Genomic DNA, 21653 nt, shown 5'->3' on the forward strand with positions numbered 1-21653 from the left:
CTTTATGCGTGCGATATTGAGCGCAACGCACGCACTTAGCCAAACCAATGGTGGCGATTATGTTCCTTTATCATTGCTAGACTTGATACTTTCGGTACAAACCTAGTTATATGTATATTGTGTAACTTAATGAGAAACATCTTAATGTATTACATCTCGATCATGTTTTAGAACATTCTGCCTACCTTACAGTTTCGTTAAAATTTAGGTTTCGCATGAGATTAACTACCTAGGTACATGTTTGTATAGGTAACTCCCCTAAGGACCAGAGACCATTGCATATTAAGATACCTGAGATACCGTACCTAGATAGATTAGTAGTATTTTATTGAATGCCAACAGTTAAATAACATTTAACATAACTTTTCCTTAGTAAAACAAAAAAAAACTACAACTACTTACGAGAACTATTAGAGTGGCTGAATAAATCGTTTTTGCTTCGGCTGCTTATAATATGCATTCAGAATTATTGGAATTCAAAGGCTAGTAGGTATATAGATAGTGGCGTAGCTTGCCCTAGGCGGACCCTGTATCAAAATTTGACGGAGGTCATCTACCCGATTTCGGCAAATCTAAAAAGGAAGGTAATGTTCTGTTTTCAAAAAATAATAAAAAACGTTGACTTCATTGAATTACCTCTTGAGACAAGTTATGTTCGAAGTTTAACTTCACTGTGTATTACTTTCATTTCTTATAAACATAAATGAAATTTCAAGATGTGGAATAAACAACGTTGCGTGCTTTTTTGGCTTTTCCAAATTTTTTTTGGCCTTCTCTTGCTCAAGTCCCTTTTGACCGGGCCCGCTGTGCTTCTGTTAATATAGAAGGTAAAGAAGTGGTACATAACCTCACCTACTTATTGCATACAAGTATTAATAGAAGAATTATCATGGGCGTGTAAGGAAACCTTGTAGCTTTACTTTTTATGTTTCCAAAGCTGTGGTCTAAGCCTAGTGGGTAAGACTTCGGCCTCCCTTTCGGGGGTACCGAGTTCCATCCACGGCATGCACCTCGAAGTTTTGTGCGTTTTAAGCAATAAACAATTGCTTTATCGATGAAGTAAAAGTCCACCAATCCGCGCTTGGCTAGCGTGGTGGCCTGAACTCTTCTTATTCTGTGAGGAAACTGTGCCCTGTATTTGGCCGATAATGAATTGATAATAATGATTAATGCAATTGTAACTATCACCTTCGTGTATTCTTTTGACTTCTTTATGGGATTATTGTAAAGATTTTTTTATATTGATACCACTTTCCTTGTTCTCTCACGCCGTAGAAGCAAATTTCATGCACAACATCATAATACCAAATCATTTCTGCCGCGCACTTATGGTAATTCTGTATTTTTGAAGATTGTGGAACAATCTTCAATGCTGTAGAGAAAATAAATAATTTTCTCAAGGGTCAGCAAGGAATTGTTTGCTGCTTATGTTCTTGAGCGGCTGCAAAAACTTACATCTGATTACCCGCCTTCTTGTTTGTCCGTTTTTATGTATAAAAAAGTCAACTTTTAGCAATGACTTTTTGAAGAAAAACATTCCTACTTTTGATAAGATGATTCAATAATCTGATTACTAGAAACTATGCAGTGCATTCAAAATAAAATCAAAAAGATACAGATTAAAAATGAATATTCGGGGTTGCGGAGGAGGCATGACGACAGAAACAACTTCATGGCGTTTGCTGTGACGGCATACAAGTTTAACTTCCAAGTTCCTCGGATGGACATCAAAATTCTTTCAAGTGTTAATTCTTCAAAGTGAACATCCCCATCATCGGGGTGATGATGCTACGAAATGGAAGTGGACAATACATACTTAGAGATTACTTTGGAAGATCTGTGTGGTATTACTTATAAATTGTACACCGTAGGTACACCGTTTTTCCTGTAGATTATGTAAAATAAAGCTTCTTGTTTATTTAATATCATGGACACCTGAAAAATAAGGCCTACTTCTAAGCAAAGATTTTTAATGCTGTAGATAGGTCTTTCGTACACCTACACACTCCATGGTAGTGTGCCGCTTGTATCCAGCGACTCCTTGGTACTCGCTTGATGTAGTATGTCCAGCTAGTGGGGATTCTACCAAAACATCGCTTTCCAGTGCACGTCGCCACTCCAGCATTTGGGGACTCCAACGTCCATCAGTTCTCCGTGCCAAGTGCCCCCGCCCATTGTCACTTTTGCTTCGCATCTCGTTCAGCTATATCGGTAACTTCTTCTGCTCCTGATTAGTTTCTACTAAATCTCTCTGATACACTTACACTGTGCTTTCGCATTGTGGGATATCCAGTAATATTTGTGAATATACCTGTTAATGTTGCCATCGATTTAGCTTGAGGTTAGGTGATATTAAGTACCTAATGTAAGTGTTTAACTAAGTACCACTTTCCCCTTATCTCAGAGTTTTATCTTATCTTATACTCGTACCTAGGTCCAAGAAACTACTTGTATATAATATGAGATATCAATTAATATTAAATAAGGCCTTGGTTTCATTGTGGTTAGCATGTTTGACTATGGGTCAGCAGGTTCTGTACGCCGGTAGATGTTAAAATATGTATGATGTATATTTCTGTAAATTCTCATTACTATGCTGCTTAGAGCAACATTTTGTGATATGATGATGTAAGAGTATTAGCATTATCAAGATCGCGAATAAATACCTTTTTCGTTTAGGAACCCCCGACCCTTCTTTTTTTTTGAAAGAGCTCGGCACTTCTTTTTTTCTTTTTTAGGTAGGTATCTCTATTCATCTAGTTTGGGTAATCAACTGATCAAGTTACACAAATCTAATAATCCTACTAGGCTAACAAACATTCAAATTCCGCAATTAACTTTATACTATTTCATAGAATTAGCGCGATAATAATATGTTCAAATTTAAATATATCAATACCTACACAATTAATATTGTTAATTATCAGCTTAATAATGAAATTTGTTTTCCTTATTGCTCACGTACGCGTTAGTACTTCATTGTGAAATATTGTATGCCAATGGTTTAATTCTAAAGTTCAAAATTAAAAAAAAAAAAACATTTATTTAAAGTAGGCCTAGTTTGTAATCAGTTTTGAAACGTCAAGTCAGTATTTTTGTAGTTTTTGACTATGGCTTCCGAAGCTTTTTAAGGTGTGGAGGGAGCAATGAAGACTAAATTTGAAATTTCAAAGTCCGATCCAAAATCAGGTTTTCAAAAACCATCTCGAAGGCTTCCTGTATCAATTTAAAAATACCTATTCCATTCCATGCCGAAATCTCATTGAAATCGGTGTCTACTATGACCAGTAATTGTAAATTCGCCATTATTATTTCAAATTTCAGTTCTATTTAAACGTATGAAGGAATAAAAAAAACATTACACTCCACAATAAAAAGATTTGTTCATTTTTAATGGGAAATACACCTGAACACGACCTAATTGACGTGCTAATTTATTATGTGTTGAGACAATTCTGCATCCATTATCCAAGGTTAGAACTTTACATTTAATGTTTGACTTGTTTCGTCCCCGAGCTCCGTGACCTACAGATGAACAGACAGACAGACGGACACATCCCACTCGGAGTGGCATTATAAGTACTGCAGTTTAAGCTTTCCGTACCTATTATAGGTACGGAAAAGGTACGTGCTTAATTAAAAAAAAAAACATTTATTTCAAGTAGGCCTAATATAATCACTTTTGAAAGCACTTTTTAATAATAAAAATAATAAATCTTTATTTCGGACATATAAAATACTTACAAAACTTAAACTTAAAATAATATTTACCAAATAAGAATCTCTTTGTTTGTAGTTGTTTAATCAACGCAAACCTTATGATATTGAAACTAGTTTATACTCACACCTTTTTTCGTCTAGGATATCTGTTTCCCATCGAACTAAGATGAACGCTAGATGGCACAGAATTGACAACATGTAGTTCTCTTTGGACATTATTTATTATTTGAAAAATAATAATTTGGAAATAAAAAGGTGTTCTATGTCACTTCTTATACCCCCAAGATTATATGTCTAAAGTTTCATGACAATCTGTTGAGTAGTTTTTGCTCGAAAGCGCTACACACATCCTTACAATTACATCTGTATACTTATAATAAAACTGTAACTGGAAGATTTCTGTACATTTCAAATATTTTGAAAATTTTGACCGGGGGATGCTTTATAATCGATACTGAGTCCAAAACAGTTTTTTATTTAATTTTTGTCTGTCTGTCTGTCCGGGCATCACGTGAACTCTACTAAACGGATTTAAATAAAATTTGGTATAGTGGTAGCTGATATCCCGGGTCAACATATAGAATACTTTTTATCCCGATAAACAATAAGTTTCCTCCGGGAAATGGGATGAAATTTTTTTATCAAATTTACTTCATATCCCCGTTAAATTTGCACCGATTTTAAAAAAATATTTTTTAGTAGACAGTACTACCAAGCACGTATTGTCTAATTTTAATGAATATTGTCGGAGATCAAGGACATAATTATTCACAGATAACAACAAGTTTCAAGGCATATGGGACAACGATCTAATGCATGCGTACCATCCTACTAATATTATAAATGCGAAAGTTTGTGAGAATAGATGTATGGATGGGTGTATGTATGTATGGAGAGATAGATGGATGGATGTTTGTTACGCCTTAAAGCCACAAGGAATTAACCGATTTGGCTAAAATTTGGCAGAGATACCTACAATATAGTCTGGTATAGCTCATAGACTTTTTTTTATCCCGGAAAAGCAAACAGCTTCTACAGGATAGTATCGCTATTTTTTCCGCATTTGTCTTTCAAAATCCGTGCAACGTAGTTTTAGGTTGATGTGGTTTTTTGGATAGGCATAATTGAAATATTATAAAGCTTTACAATTTTGTTTGGTTGAACACGGAAATGCTCAGAAAATGCTGATTCGATTTTTTTTTTGGGTTGGTAGTAACAATTATGGGTATATAACATCACGCTACAACCAATGGCTACTATCATTAATGAGAAATGTTGCTGTCTCAACGTAGCACTTTCTCTTTCTACGTAGTTCCGTAGCATATCGTAGCAAAGTAACTAAGTTATTATGACGCCTGATATGGTGTCGCTTTTTATTCTTTAGCTACGTGACATATATTTTAATGTTTTTTAATATGGCAATGTGCAAAGGAACATGAATAAATGTTGAAAGAATACAAGCATTATTGAAAATATTTGTTTTTTAATTGCGAAACTCGCTAATAGAAACATATGAAATACAGTCGATAGATATTTTTGTAAATTTTAAATGAAAAATAAAACTATTTCCCTGACAAGCATAGATATATAGGCAAAAACAACAATCCTTTAACTAACAAACATTAATGCGGTTTTTGTTTTCGAAGCGTCCGAATATTTATTTAACAAGATAGCTATTTATACGTTACGTCAGTAAAAATCAGGTCTCAATAGAACTTCCTAGTTGCATGATAACAAGTAGGTAACACCATCGCATCGTCACAATACAACACACGACAACACCGGACGCACATAAATACTCCGCACAGACAACAGCCGACGTCAAGACAACAATGAATAGAGACGACACAACAATAGTTGAGTGAGACAATGGCGTAGCTTGTAAATAGAAAGGAATACAAGGGCTCTGATTCTCTATGCCATATTAATGGTAACTGCAGTTTATTGCACAAAGAGATGTCAATATTTCAGAATGAAATTAATTTCGCGCGTAGTTTTGTCAGAAATCAGGGCGAAGGTATAGGAATATGCGAGATAACAAATGTGTTAAAATTAATTAAAATAAATGTATTATGACAATACACACATCACCATCTAGCCACAAAGTCAGCGTAGCTTGTGTTATGGGTAAAAAGCTGACGGATGATAAATCTTTTTATGAATAATATACATGTATACTTATAATATATAGATAAACACCCAGGCACTTAAAAACAACCATGTTCATCTCACAAACATTGTCCACTTGTGGGAATCGAACACACGGCCTTGGCTCAGTCCCTGACAAATGCGTGAAACTGCCGTCAAAAATAAAAAATTCATCTTGCAGAATTGAATAAAAAAAAGTTATATCCGACGGCCAGATACAAACGGAAATGTAAGTTACGGATGGATTCCGATTTGCTGTTAACAGGTTGCGTTTGCAATGCTAAAATATAATATAATACAAAAATATTGACAGACAGGTAGTTATAAAACTACTTTACCCGCCCTTGGAAACCTGTTACTGAAGAGACTTTGATTAAAATATATATATATTTCAAAAACATCGGTCAGGTTTATAGATAGACCGACAATCGTATCAAGTATGACAGGTTAAATATTACTTTGTCTCGTGTATTCGTTTAGAATAATAAACAAATACTTTTTTCTTGTGTAGCACCGGAAGTAAAACAACACTTTCCTCGCGTCATACCACATGGCATTTCCTTCAAAAGACATGATAATATCGCATCGCGTATTCACACAATACAACACATGACAACACCGGACACACAACAATACCCCGCTGAGACAACAGCCGACGCCGAGACAAAAATGGTTGAGTGAGACAATAGTGTAGCTTGCAAGTGGAGCGCTGATAAGGTGTGTGGGAGCTTGCGACGCTTATACAGTCACATTACAATGCTACGCGTGGAAGGCAACATTTTTCATAATGAAATGCTTTATTTTATCTTCAAGAATATAAATCCTACGTTTCGTTTCCGCATAATACCACAAGCTTTGCCTCTACCCTACCTTCGCCACGTCAGCGTCGGGTTGATTTAAAAGATGTAATAAATATTAATCGGTCACAACTCCCATGATGTCTTTCTACGTTTTATTTAAACCCGACTAAGGTTTAAACCATCCACAGGTCCTTAATCGTGAGCTGACTAGAAGCATGCTGCGGGCTGTGAGGCCGTAGTTTGGTGCATGAAATAGCCAATTATTATTATTTTAATTAGGTATCGCAATTTGGCTCATCTACATCCTACACCGAAAAAGAAAATTCTTTGAATTCAGGCGGTGTCATCTATTATAGTACATAGTTTTATTAACTTTTGTTTTATAATTTAAAAATCATTTAATGAATATGAAACTCGTGCGCAATTTGAGCTTATGTTTTTTTGTTTACAAATAATGGTTTTAAAAGTTGCTGGCCATATTAGTTTTGCTATTATAGATATTATTATTAAATTATAATATACTTGTTTCTTAGTTATACCAAGTTTCTTCTAGATCACTAAAAAAGAGGATGTAGAGGAGACTATCTGGCAGAGGAAATCTAATTTCGGCAGACTTGAAGCAAAGAAATTTCGCTTGCTTGGTCAAAAATCCATAGTTTCCTACACTTTTCTGTCCGCATATTTATAAAACAATGACGTACTTTCTGCTTAGTTTTGAAAAAAGTAACAAGGTACTTCGTAGCCAACCTTGGTATTAAAGTTTTTACGTACATTATAGAGTGATTAGTTTGACAGCTACGAGCAATGGGCTATTTATAAATTAAAATGGGAAACCACACCACGAGGGAAATTACGTTAAGTGTTGATTCGATTAAACTGTATGCTGGCGGGTCGTTACACCGCGCACACAATCATATTGAAACGCGTATAATGTGATATACGTATAATGGGGACTAAACATAATTAATTAAGCGGTAACTATGCAAGTATTATAGTCCTCCAACTCGCAATGCAAGGCCGTGTCGGGTCTTAGCTTTAGGTTAGAGCAGGGCATGAGCAGCCTCGATTTCAGTTTGCGACATTTTATGAAAATTAAGCTTAATTTTCTATACTCCGCGAAAAGCAGGAGAATCTGTTTGGTGTAATTTATAATTTCTTCAATCCTTATACTCCACACCAAACAGATCTTCGGCAATGTACCCTCTACGCACGTTTCGCTCCGAAACCGGAGCATCCTCAGGAGATGTTGACTTTACAGTGAATAATTGTTAAGTCAACATCTCCTGATCATCCTCTATCCAATATTCAGTTTGCGACGTTGAAATTTATAATTTTTTTTTCTGCAAGCATTTCTAGGAATCCTTGACTTTTCAATTCTTGAATTGAGTTACAAACAAACCTTAAAGATGTAAAACTAACATCTTTAAGGTTTGTTTTTAACTCAAAAACGGATATATCGATTTTAATGTCTAATTTTTTGGATCTGTCTCCGCCCCGAATAGAAGACTAGCTATTAAAAATGAAGAGACCGCAAAATAACAACTGTCAAAAACACGTTTACTTTTAAAATCTGTTGAATAAGTGTTGTCTTATCGATGCTCCAAAGCGACTATTTTCAGCTCTTAAATGAGGTTATTGTTTTGTCTATCACATAGCCTGCCGCAAAAGTGCCTACAAACGTTATGACTTATGTCAGTCAAGCTAAGCAGGTCTATATTTAGAAGTCGCAAGTTGGGGCAAGCCGGGATCCGCCCGGCGTATGTAGGCCAGCACTGACGTCACGATGGTGACCCAGTTCCTACGCCATTGAGGCACGCGCGTCAATGGTGCCCCTCGGTGCCCCCTGGCCCCCCTGACCTCGCGGCGCACGTGGAGAGGTGTGTCAAAATTACTGACTAATCTTAGTTTTTTCACGGTCTTTGTAGCAACATTTTAACCACAAACCACCATAATAAGAAAGAAAGCATGACAGTTTGTCTTCTATGATATAAAATGCTATAAATTTATTTGATTCTATTTGTCTGGGAAATACGTTATATAATATGATTCAATGTCCAAAAAGAAGCCAAAACTTTCTGTATGAGACACTTTTGAAGAGCTGCTTTTGTTAAATTAAAACTAAAGCTTCCAAACACGCCCTAGGCTAAAAATCCCCAACAAACCCTGCTGGATATTCTAAAACTATCTAGAATAACCGTGCAATACATCACGGTAAAAGACCCATAAAAATGCAAGCAGTATAATATACCCGTTTGAAGTTTCAATACCTAGATATAATTAGTTGGACTAAAAACATGTAGTTATGCAAACTATTTATATAAAAATTTATGCAAATAGGCAAATTTATAAAAGCTTTTTTCAAAAATAATTATGATAAGTAAATTAGTCTAACGTCCAGGGGACTAATTAAGTAGGTACGTCATCATTTCGTGAAATGTACCGATTAGTTCAGTTTAGTTGATTCAAATTCAAATTAAATATTGTTATAGACAACTGACCACCTATATCTGTTAGTTAAATTCTGGGAGACATAAATAATAAATAATATGAATAATAATAAATATACTACGACAATACACACATCGCCACCTAGCCCCAAAGTAAGCGTAGCTTGTGTTATGGGTACTAAGATGACATATACATATACATATAAACACCCACTCATCACACAAACATTTACCAGTAGTGGGAATCGAACCTCGAACATAATTGTCTCCCAGAATTTAACTAATTGCGTGCGACTTCAGCTGAAGTCTTATCTCATCATCTCAAATTTAATTCCTAGAACTTTTTATTACTAGTCGATCTTTTTGTGACCATAGCTCGTCCGGGATAATTTTTTTTTCCGCCACGCAGCTTTGCTGTATTCCGGTCTGAAAGGCGTCGTTGCCAGTGTCATAACATGCACATAGATAGGCTTAACACTAAAGTTTCATGGACACAAGACAACACTTTGTAGGATGCGTTCTCACATTCCCTGCGAAGTGTTACTCTGTTTATAGGAATGGTTTTCCATTAACAATCAGGTAGATCATCTGGTAGGTCAATCTTTAATATAAAAAGTATAAATAGGCACTCGTTGGACCTGGGTCGGACATAAAATTGCTAGGTATATATTTGGGGGGTTTCGTCATGAAATCTCAGAACCAGGTACTCATGAGTTTGAAACCACCACCAGCAATTCAGAAAGCACGTTATAAGTTCCCGGTTTCGGGCATTATTTCTAAAAGAAGATAATATTCGTTAAGACCGCCCATCCATATCAAAGCAGTGTGGAGGGGGTTCAAGTTATTAATCGTTTCAGGCCTGCATAAACGAGCTCAGGTTGATGGAAAAACAAAACTACCTTTACTTAAATTAAATGTAAATTAAGTATTTAACAAAGAAGCAAATATAACAGCCACTGTCAGTCTTTTGTGTGATAATTTACAGGAGGAGGACAGATGACATCAGTTGAGTCGTAAGGAGTATTTGGACGCCTGCGGCAAAGGACCGTGATTTGTAAAAGTCCTTACAAAAGTCTTATGTCCAGCAGTGGACTTCTATCGTTTTGAATCATGACCACGCTGATGATATAGGAGGTTATACTATACAACTTATTTTATTATAACTACGCAGAATAGTCTCCGAACAAACCCGCCATGCTACATAAGAGTAGCGTCGTGGGTAAATGTAGGAGCATTCCAAATAATTAAGCAATGTATCAAATTTATACATTTAAAATAACTAAAACTCCTTAATTACAAATTTGGCATGTTTTACATGTTTGTCATTCAATTAAAAATAAGGTCCTCAAATTATTTCTCGTACTATAACTAAAATGAGATAGTAAATATATGTGAAGTCTTAAAAAGGGCTGCAGCTTGAAAACTTCAAGTTGGTCTGATCGCAGTGAATGAACCACCAGTTCGGAAAACTGATTGTACGATAGGAAGCCGGCAAGCAAGTTGCCTTTGTGTGAAACTCCCTTTTCTGTGATCGTACTTGGTCCTTCATTTATACAAACCAACTGGTTATTCAGATAACCCGCTACTTGCAGTCGTGAATAAGTTTCAATTGTGAAGTTCAGTTTAACGTTACACAAGTTTCTTTTGTGTCGAATTCGGCTCGAAGCACAATAGTTGAAAGTTTCGGTTGGTACCTACTTAAGCTATTGACATAGCAACCCGACTAAAGTTAATAATGCCATGGCGCTCTTATAAAGGCATTGTATAAAACTATTTAACATTTATACTCTTTAAAAATTAACCAAAAACTAATTGCTGTCAATAAAAACGGTCAGCTTCTTTTTTGTGATTTTGTTCAATTCCCACGGATTTTTTTATAACATCGAAATATTCGCTTGCTGGGACTACATAGTCCTTACTCATATTATATATGCGAAAGAAGTTTGTTTGTTTGTCCATCCTTCATGTTCTATCCAAGCAACGAATCAACTTGATTTTTGGTATACATTTAGTTGAAAGATCGGAGAATAACATGTTTTATTTTTTTATCCCAGAAAAACAAACGTATCCCACGGGATTTGCGGAAAACTTTAATAAACGCAAGCGAAGAATATTTCCAACAGCAAGTGTGTTAAATTTTAAAACTTCACAGTACTTGAGTCCAGCAGCTGACGTCCTTGGTTGAGTTGGCGACTCGTAACAACATCGGATACAAACGTTTGCATAATTAATCCACCACACTGTGCCAGTACTCGCCAGCAGCGTACACTCTAACAACGCGTATAACGACCCCTCCACACGGCGCTAGCAAAGAGAATAGTTTGCATTAAAAATTCTCACTACACCAACGCTAATGACAGTTGAGAATTGAGATGGTTAACTTTTAACTTTTATGTCTTTGTTAATTACATGCGACCTGGATCTTTGCTGTCATTACGAGCTTCGTTTTAGGCTGTTTGTGAAAAGTCTATTGTTAGCTTCCGTTATGGGTACCTACTGTTTCAAACATGAGCCCAGTTTATAGCTGAATTCAACCTTTAATATATACTTATTTTTTTTTTAAAACCTGTAATTTATTTATTAACTAGATTATCGTCGTTAGAGAGAGCGAGCATAAACCCTCTCCACTTATCTCCAATGCAAGTAGCTTGATTCATTTTGATGTTAACAGGGAAGAAACTTTTACGGGACAAAAACGTATAATTTGTTCTTGAAGTAGGTACAGGTTGCGATTAAAATTTTGTAAGTTTTTAGGATAAGTAGACAGACAAAATCAGCTCCTTTGGTAATAATATAAGGGCCTTATGAGGGTAGATTTAAAATAAAAAATACTTTTGTTCTATGTTTATAGAGCTTTCCGATGACGCTCTTTCTTAAAACAAGTATACCCCCAAGCTAACGTAAAACTTTTTTATAAAAAATCTTACTCACTACACCAACGTGTCTTCTGTACGTAAAAGCAAAAAACTGGGTTATCTAACTTTTGTATTTTACCACTAAGCAAAGCAAGTAAATTATAATATAAATAATGGCTTTGGGCCCCTGCGAACATTGCAAACTAACTACTATCATAGATATTTATAAATTTGTAGTTTTTTTATTCCAATGAAATTGTATTCTCACATTATGGTATGAGATTATGTAGTCTAGGATGGTAGGGGCATAACATTTAGGGGTTTTGCAGTTATATTAAACGCATACCCCTAATCGGTTTTTACGCGACATTTTGCCGACAATAGTCTTTGTCGGTAGTTACGAGTATTATACTTCTTAAATTAGAATCATATCGACGCAAGAAAAAAAAAATTAATTCAACCTGCTGGACTTAACTCCTTCTCATTGCGTGGGCCCTTAATGGGTTGATTTGATTATGATGACACCCTCGGTTTGCTCGTTATAAGCTGTATCTGAAATGAATATATTTTGATTACAAATATACAAATAGTCAATGCGCTTAATTTTTTTATAGTCTGCGAAAAGCAATTGCAATTTATAATTTCTTCAATCTTTATAATCAACACTAAACATATCTTTCACAGTTGTCTTTCTTATACTAATGGTCTCTGATTTTTCTCCGAACAATAGTTATTAAATATATATATATATATATATATAGGTCGACACGAACTCACAATGCATCTATTATTAATTCAGTAACGCCAAAATAACATCTAGTATTCCTGGACGCACAGACGCAAATAGAATCAATAAGGCCGCACGCTGGAGTGTACGCGTATTTACGCATTTGCCGCATGTGACCTCCCTGGCGCAGCGGTGTGCGCTGTATTTAAGTTGAAAGTCCCGGGTTCAATTCCTGGAGAGGCAATTCGGGAATGTTTCCTGAATTTTCTGTGATCTTGTCTGGTGGGAGGCTTTGGCCGTGACTATTTACCACCCTAACAACGACAAAGACGCGTTGTTAAGCGATTTAGCGCTCCGGTATAATGTCGCGTAGAAACAGACTAGGTTTAATATAACTGCCATAGCCCGCTACCATATTAGATTGCATCATCACTTACCACCAGGTGAGATTGCAGTCAGGGGCTAACTTGTAGTGGAATAAATGCAGCGCCGGCACATACGATGGGGACATATCTACATATGCAGGGCTCGTTACTATAACTACAAAATTAGCTTACTATTTTGAAATTAGTTTTGTATCCACATATTTCAACTAGCTTAATCTGATAAATGTATATTTTTCATATAACTCTCAATATACTGCGACCCAACTGGTCGCATCGCCTGTCCGCTATATTAATTCGTTTGCTCCTTCGTTTGCTCGGCTCGGTGATCACATCCTGTAGAATGTGTAATAAGGCTACCACAAAAATTAACCTAAAATTCAAAAGAGACTTTTCAAATCCTACAAGCAGTTCCAGAGATTCTCGCGTTCCAACAAACACATTTTTAAAGCTTGATTATTTATTACTTCATACATTATCCATACTTCCTTAATTTACATTATAAATGTGAAAGTGCGTCGGTTTGTTTGTTTGTCCTTACTACGCAACCAATCGACTTTATTTTTGGCATAGAGTTAGTAGAAGTAACATACTTTTTATTCCAGGAAAACAAATGGTTCCCACGGGATTTGGAAAAAAGAACGCGAGACAAAGTTAGCTAGTTTATGATACGTAAGATTGATATTTAAATGTCTCATCTGAACAGTTTCCAGGATGTCTATGTCCATGCAAAATGTCACCAAGTTCGATTTTCTGTGTAACAGGAGCTTTACATTATTAGATATCATAGGATTGCGTTTTTCTCCTAGGAACTCATATGCTTTTCCAGATTAGAAAGGACCCCGGCATCTCCAGGATACAAGTTTTATAAACGTGCCAATTTTCCCCAAAATCGGTGTAATGGTCGATTCGAACACAGGTAACATACTAATAACCTAACAGACCTACTATCTTATATATAATATTAATACAGAACAGAAAATATCTAAATATTTATAGATATTTTTATTCATCATTCATCATCAATTTTTCAAATTCAGTCAGTTAATATAAACCTTTAAAAGTATAAAACTTTTAAAGGTTTATATTAACTGACTAATAATTAATTGTAAATAATTTATAAGCTCCTCGCGCTTGGAGCTTCCAAGCGCGAGGTACAAAATTCGCGAACAGTACAGTCGTTTGTTGAAATGTGTTGAAAGAAGTCGCATTGCTATCTGTACCACTCTATCGGTAACATCTTAACATAAGGTAGCTGATTTATTAAAAGATACTCTAAGTATAGCACTCTCGACCGAAGTTCACTAAGTTAGCACGAAGCACAACTAATTTAGATTATGGCAGTCCTCACTACCAGCTCAGAAGTTTGGTAGGTAATTTACGTTGCCTGCGCCCCGTGCGTCAGAGAGCACGTGATCGTAGTTATCAGTAACATTTTATACTAATAGGCATTGGAGTAGCTTGGATTAAACCTCTAACCCTATGCTTAGGAGAGCTAAACGCAGCGGTGGGTAATTGATAATCTGAGGATGATGGTGATAAACTAGCAGTACATTGTAATTCTTATCGTTAGTCACTGGGACCGAAGTTACATAATATTCCTTTAATTCCTGAGCATTCGTTCAAACTGTGTCACCCGTGACGTCAGGTCCTTGGCCGATGCGCGCGCTTACACCTTTTTTTACTTCGCCGATTCTCTTTGTCAACCCATCGACTCAAGTTAGTGTTGTGAAAAACATTATCAAAAAGTAGATTTTGATCAAGGTGTGGCGACACTGCACATTGTTACCTAAGGTGGTAGTTACCATTTCGGTAAACAGCTCTTACTTCATATAGACTTGTAGAATTAAGTGTGTAAAAGTATTAATAATGATGATAAACATAGCGTCAAAAGTATTGATAAAGTAAAGGTTTCCATTTTTTTATTCAAATAGAGGGAAAAAATCCAACAGGTTACCTTTATATATAAATATATATGTGCTACTATATATATGTAGTATTACTAATACTACATATATATAGTAATGTTTATAATTAGCACAATTTAATTATTGAACTATCCCGTTTTCTCTAATATGTTTCCTCAACCAAAGGGTGTCTAGAGGAGATCGCTTCAAGCGATAAGACCGCCTTTGTGAATATGTATATTATCGTTTTTATTTTTTTTTGTTAACCTAGTTTTATATTTGTATGTGCAATAAAGACTTTTTCTTCTTCTTCTTCTTCTTTATTAATTGATTAAGAGTAATTTTTAATTGATTAAAAAACTTAAATCAGAGACTTTTTATCAATAAAATAAAATACATTTTAATGGCCATTTCTTAGCAGATTTGAGGATGCTGCTTAGTTTTTTGTAATGCGTTTAACCACTAGGCTATCGTCGCTAGATTTCATTATATGCTCTTGTACCCATTACTTGTCACATGCCCATTTACCGGCTATTCTTACCGTGTTTACCGGTCCCAGCCGGCAGGCGTCCTCAGGGTCCCGGCGACCATCCCCTTTGATGTTCCCTGCTCCGCGTTAAAGCGTAAACAATTTATCGATTGTAATAGTGCTTTTATGTTTTCACAGGCGACTGTGTATCACGTTTTGTAATTTACTAAAATAAGCACTTAGCGATTATTGTGTTTACACTTTACGTTATCGACTTTAAATGCTTTTTTTTATACAAAAATAGACACGTTATATTCAAAACGTTCATATCGAAGTGTGCTGGACATAAGATGAACGGCTGAAATATCAAAAACTTTATTAAGACAGATCGTCGACGGCTGTTTTGTGAATTTTTTTTAGAGGGGTGGAGGATAATCGATACTGAAGCCAAAACTGACTTTTTTATCTCTGTTCGTATTTTGGCTGTCATACTTTTTTTAAGATAGTTCATACATATTCTCCGAACAGCGTAAGATATCGTACCTAGGCCATATATTGCGAAACGATAGATACAGACTGTTACAAACCTTCATGATTGGGAAGATCGCAGGAAAAAGAGTGGTCGGAAGACGTAAAACGTCCTGGCTACGAAATATTCCGGAGTGGGCTGGATCCAATACGGTCGGAGAACTATTCCGTTTACAAGGAAAAGTTTAAAAAAACTGACTCCTGATCTTCAGTAATACAGAGGTTTTTTAAAGAAAAAGATTCAAAAAGGATTAATATATTGAAAAAAAAATTGCCTTATCATTAAAATAACTTCTATTTAAATAACAGCTAAGGATTGCTAATGGAAGGCACTTTTGAGACGCCACAACTTTCTTAATTGTAGTGAGATGATAATATCTAAATCTAAAGCCATGAGGATTCCAATAGAACCCCTTAACCTAGACATTTAAAAGCAAATTATTAAAAAACCAACTTTCCAAATAGGTTTAGAATCGCAATTCCATGGAGTTATTAAGTAAAAAAACACGTTAATCTCCATCTTGAAGCTCGATTCATAACATTTTTATTACATAAAAGTTTTTGCGCTTATCGTGGAATGTACTTGATTTCCATTCAAGATATCATCTGCATCTCCCACACTCCTCATTTGATCTTATCCAAATTGCACGTTGCAGTGCTCAGATTTGCACGCTGAATTATCAAAACATTATAAATAGTATCTATAAAGATATTATGTAAGTACCGTATATAATTTTAAATAGATTCAGTGTAAAATGCTGAGTTATTAGCTGTGAATATTTTTTTTGAGATTATAGATCAAGATAGTAGATACCAAAAACCTAATTTCCTAATTGACCTAATTTCGACTTACTAATCGAACAAAATTAGTAACATAAGACTACCGAGAAGAAGCAAGGAACTCTTTTTCAACATCACCAAATTACATTTTAACATTCTCTATCCTGTTATAGATGGAAGCGGAGCCGGGTGCTTCGAAGCAACCTTGTCATTAAATTTATTAATTGTAGAGTAAAATCGCTTTAGTTAATAATCGGTGTATGTGGTGTAGTTATGTTTATAGTACACTTTAAACATAACTAGCAATCTGGAGATGAACTTAGAATACTTTTAATCCCGGTAAACACTATTAGGTTGACATTCCGGGGAATTTAGAATTAGCGTGTTTTTCCTATGCATCGCTTTCTACCTTAATCAATCTAATCGAAGTTTTGCATAAATTAAGCTTGCATCCTTAAGACGGACATAGGATGAGGTTTCTTTCAGTTTTTCAATAACACCACAGAAATGCTGCAGGGTTTTAAAAAACTGAAAGAACGCAGACGAAGTAGCGGTTAAAAGCTTATTGAAAATAAGGCTATGCTGGTAGTACCATAAAAGTAGGTAAGGTTAGATTAGTTAGAGGGTAGATTTAGTAACGAAAAAAATACACACAGATTTGTATGTAATACAGATTATATGTTTAGAACCGTTCATTTAAAAAAGCGATCTCAAAATTGCCTATCAGCCGCGCATCGACATAAAAAAGAACTGAAAAATAGATCGTTATGCAATGATAAGCTTCAAGCACATAATACAAGCGCTCTAAAGATTAGCATAGCGTAGGATAGGTTATACAAAGTTGAGCAGTTCTCAAATGAGTAGTTCTCATCTCGCGGTTAAGTAGCGCGCGGGGGCGCGGGGCGCGGCGGCGGAGGGCGCTGCTCGCGTGACGTCAATGCCGACCTCCCGCCGCCCCGCGCACCCCGCGCGCCCCCGAAGGCCGCTCGCCTCTGAAAAATATACACGCTTTTCGGACGAAACGACTTTTATTTTTTTTCACGAAACGCCGTTCGTGTTTTTCCAAACTCGAAATGCTGTTACGACTACTGTAGTGTTCAGAGCGTTTATTTCCCATAATTAGGGCAGTTATTTAGTTTTAAATGTTCACATATTTTAACGTTAACGTCCGTAGGCCTTACATGTTAAAACCACGTATAACTCATTTAGTCAGTCTGTAATATAGAGTGCAGTTAATATAAATAAACTTTTATAAGCTCCAAGACTTATCCATCCAATCTGTTGGTAGATATAAGTTACATAGTAACAGCATGACATAATATTACTAGATGGTCCTCACTGACGTATTTTATAATACGTCAGTGATGGTCCTTACTGATTTATACAAGGACATCCGTAAATCATGACTAGTTGACATGATTAGTTCACTCACACTGATTTATCTCTTTCTGTCGTAAGTTAAATGACTTTCGAAATTTAAACATTGTGCTACTACACAGCTTTACGCAGTTTATTAGTAAGGGAGTATAACAATATATAATAAATGAGTGTCTCTATATGTGATTTCGAAATAAATGCATCTTGTTATGCTTCTATGATAACTTATTTCACCCATTAAAACGTTTTGAAAGTGCATCTTTCTGTCATCTGGCTCTTTGAAACTGCAGAACAAATTTTGATTGCACTCTCTTAGGCAGCCAGAACGTTAAATAGAAGGTTATAAAGCTACTTTTTATTCTAAAAATGCCTACCCATTTGATAGGTTCTGTAGTTTTTAATGGTTGTTAATGAAAGTGGGTTGGTCGAAAAAAAACGTTTTACGTAAAGAAAACGTCTTCGCTTCTACCAGGGAATACAACTACAGCTCAAATTTTTACGAATCTTTGTTATGCTCATCAGTTTAGGACTACCAGTTCTGAATAATTGATCTGGTATTCTTTAGAGAATTCATTACATGCATCTCTTATAGAAGGCTTTTAATAGCTATGAAAGACTAATCTGGTAAAAAACTACTTAACTATAATATTTTAAAGTCACAATCAGAAGTGAAAGTTTTTTTATTAGACCAGAGTGTGTTAAGAACCCCCTTAATAGAGTTGTAAGTTAACAAATGTTTTTAAAGAAATCTTTTGTCAGAATTATAGGCCTTTTTGAATAATAGAGATTTTTTTATTTTATTTCATTGCATTTCATCGATGTATAACAAAACGGATTCCAAAGCAAAGCAAAGAAATGAAATGTGAAATAAAAATATTGGACTTGAAAGACAGAAATTATTAAATTCGCGCTGCAAGTTATTTAAAAAGTCATCCTGAAATTGCTCGTCAAGCTGTGGAAATTATGAGCTAATGTGCTAGCTGCGTCGAGGGCCGGCCAACGGCACAAGATGGCTGCCCCCACTTCTGGAGCTAAACCCTCCATTAGTGGCTAAGCGAAACAAGAAAGTAATCTACTTGTTTTCATGTACTATTTACTTATACTTAGGACTTTTATATCCCTTTCACAAACTTCAGGTCCCTAAAAACATAACCTAAAAAGTAAAAAAAATCGCATGTTTAACTACCATATCCTACCCTTCGTTTTGTATTTATTTGACTGAGCGAAGTCCTTGAGTATTACCTAGGGGGTTTTTTGTGGTGCGCATGAAAGAAAGAAAATACAATTATTCAAGTAATATTCATGACAAATAAACCACCGAAACACAGTCTATTCAACATCATCAGCATTATCAACACTTTACCGGACCACTACAGAGCACTGGTCTGCCCTTAGAATGAGAGTAGTAGCCCACCACGCGGCCTAAATATAAACTGGTGAACTTCACATGCACTTGAGAATATTATAGAGAACTCACAGGCATGCAGGTTTCCTGATGATGTTTCCTCCACCGTCAAGGTAAGTCATATTTGCTTAGAACGTTTTTAGCCCCAAAAAAGTTGGAGGTGCGCGCAGGGAAGCCTACTTTCGATCCCCCACAAAAAGCAGTCTGAAGTCCTGATCTATCACCGTTTTTATCTGTCCTTTACGCTAAATATATATCTAGTGGAGGAGACTTCTTCTTAAGATCGCTTGTCTATCGTTATTCTACAAGATAGATATTGGATAGCGTACTTAAGAACTGTTCAAGCTACTTCAACTGTAGTTTCTACCGAATCAGAAGGCATCGAAATTGTCTGATCCGTTAGGAAGTTGATATCCCTTCGTCACGTACGAAGCAATCTGTTTCCTCATTTCTAATCCGCTCCGCAAAGATCTGGAACGCCCTTCCGGTATCCGTCCTCCCCGCTAATATGGTTCCTGCAAATCAAGAATGAGTAGGCAACCTAGGTTCTCACCGCTTTTATCAGACTTACGCTGAATATATTTCTAGTGGAGTAGAGACATGACTTCCTCTCAAGGGCGCCTATGACCTATCTTTATGTATTTTATAAGATAGATATCAGATAGTGTGCTCAAGAGCTTTTCGATTTAGTTCAAATCTAGTTTTTACCATCGATTCGAAAGTGTCTGATCCGTTATGAAGTCGTATTTGACTTCCCAACGGATCAGACACGTAAACGATCAGATACGTGGTGAAGAGATATTTCTCTCCGCGACGTACGAAGCAATCTGTTTCCCCATTTCTAATCTGGAACGCCCTCCCGGTATCTAATTCTAATGAATAGGCCACTCCTAGACAAGCGCGTTTAACTTAAATCTGCAATATCACATACCATCAGGTAGCATTGCAGTCAAGTGCATAAAAAAGGATTCGATAAGCGGATAAGTATAAGGCGTGTACCCACTGACCTCACGATGAGAGACCACACGTGGATATTCCAATGAGTAAACGTTAACAAAACAAATAGTAGCCATAACATTATATTTTATGGATTATAAAACAGTAAAATTATGGTTATAGAACGAGGCCAATGATCCCTAAAGTTATTTTTCAACATCTAAAAGTAAATAGATATCTTTAGCCACACAACAGTTGTGTACTGGTATTCTAAAATACACGCAATTGCTTCGCTTCTAAAATATTAATATATTACGATGATGATGAATATTAATATGATGGACACATAAAACGACCGTTGATATCGTAAGTCCCAACATATGGTACGTGCACTTAATAGATGAACGGAAATCCGGATGATCGTAGGTTGCTGGAAAGCTTGAACTTTAATAAAAACAAATTGCTATTAAAGATGGAACAGAATTTAGACTGTGCTCAAAAAAATACAAATGGAACGTTTAAAAACAATCAGTTCAAACAAAATTCAGTGTTGAATATATGGTCAAGGCTTTTTTGTTCGCTGCTTTCAAGTATTTAAATCAGACGTCAAAAGAAATTGTCGATATTTTTGGATATTTTAGTGAAATAAGTCAAAACTGTTCCGTATAAAAACGTTTGTTATGAACTGTAAAATATACTGAAAATTATGCCCCATTTCTCTTAAGAAAAAACCAAATCAGTCCTGAAATCTTAGAGAAAACATTGCAGGTAACCACAAACAATATCACCCTCCAGAGTCAATCAAATCGTGAAATCTCTTCCTTTCTTTATAATCCATTTTAAATAATTGCTTTATGTCTTTATTAAAATAACGACATAACTCACTTTATTACGGATTATCACCTTATTAATGAAACGGTGATAGCCCAGTGGGTAGGAGCTCGACTTCAGCTCTCACTTTTCATAGTCATTGCGTCAGTGCGTTTTAAGTTATTAAAATATTAGGCAGGAAAACATTGTAAGGAAACCCGCATGCCTGAGTAATGTTCTCAAAAGTGTGTGGAGTCCACCAATCCGCACTGGGCCAGTGTGGTGGACTACAGCCTTAACCCCTTTTTTTTGGGCGGAGACCCGTGCGCTGTAGATGTCCGATAAACGGGTTGACATGATG

At 35.8% G+C, this 21653-nt stretch overlaps 1 protein-coding gene across 2 annotated transcripts in view; it reads left to right on the top strand.

Annotated features, from left to right (window-relative positions):
* LOC120626825 (diacylglycerol kinase theta) overlaps window positions 1–21653 on the top strand; it is a 50892-nt gene that overhangs the window by 618 nt on the left and 28621 nt on the right. The gene's annotated exons all lie outside the window — the stretch shown is intronic.

Source organism: Pararge aegeria, chromosome 10, assembly GCF_905163445.1.
Source record: "Pararge aegeria chromosome 10, ilParAegt1.1, whole genome shotgun sequence".
Classification (NCBI taxonomy): domain Eukaryota; kingdom Metazoa; phylum Arthropoda; class Insecta; order Lepidoptera; family Nymphalidae; genus Pararge; species Pararge aegeria.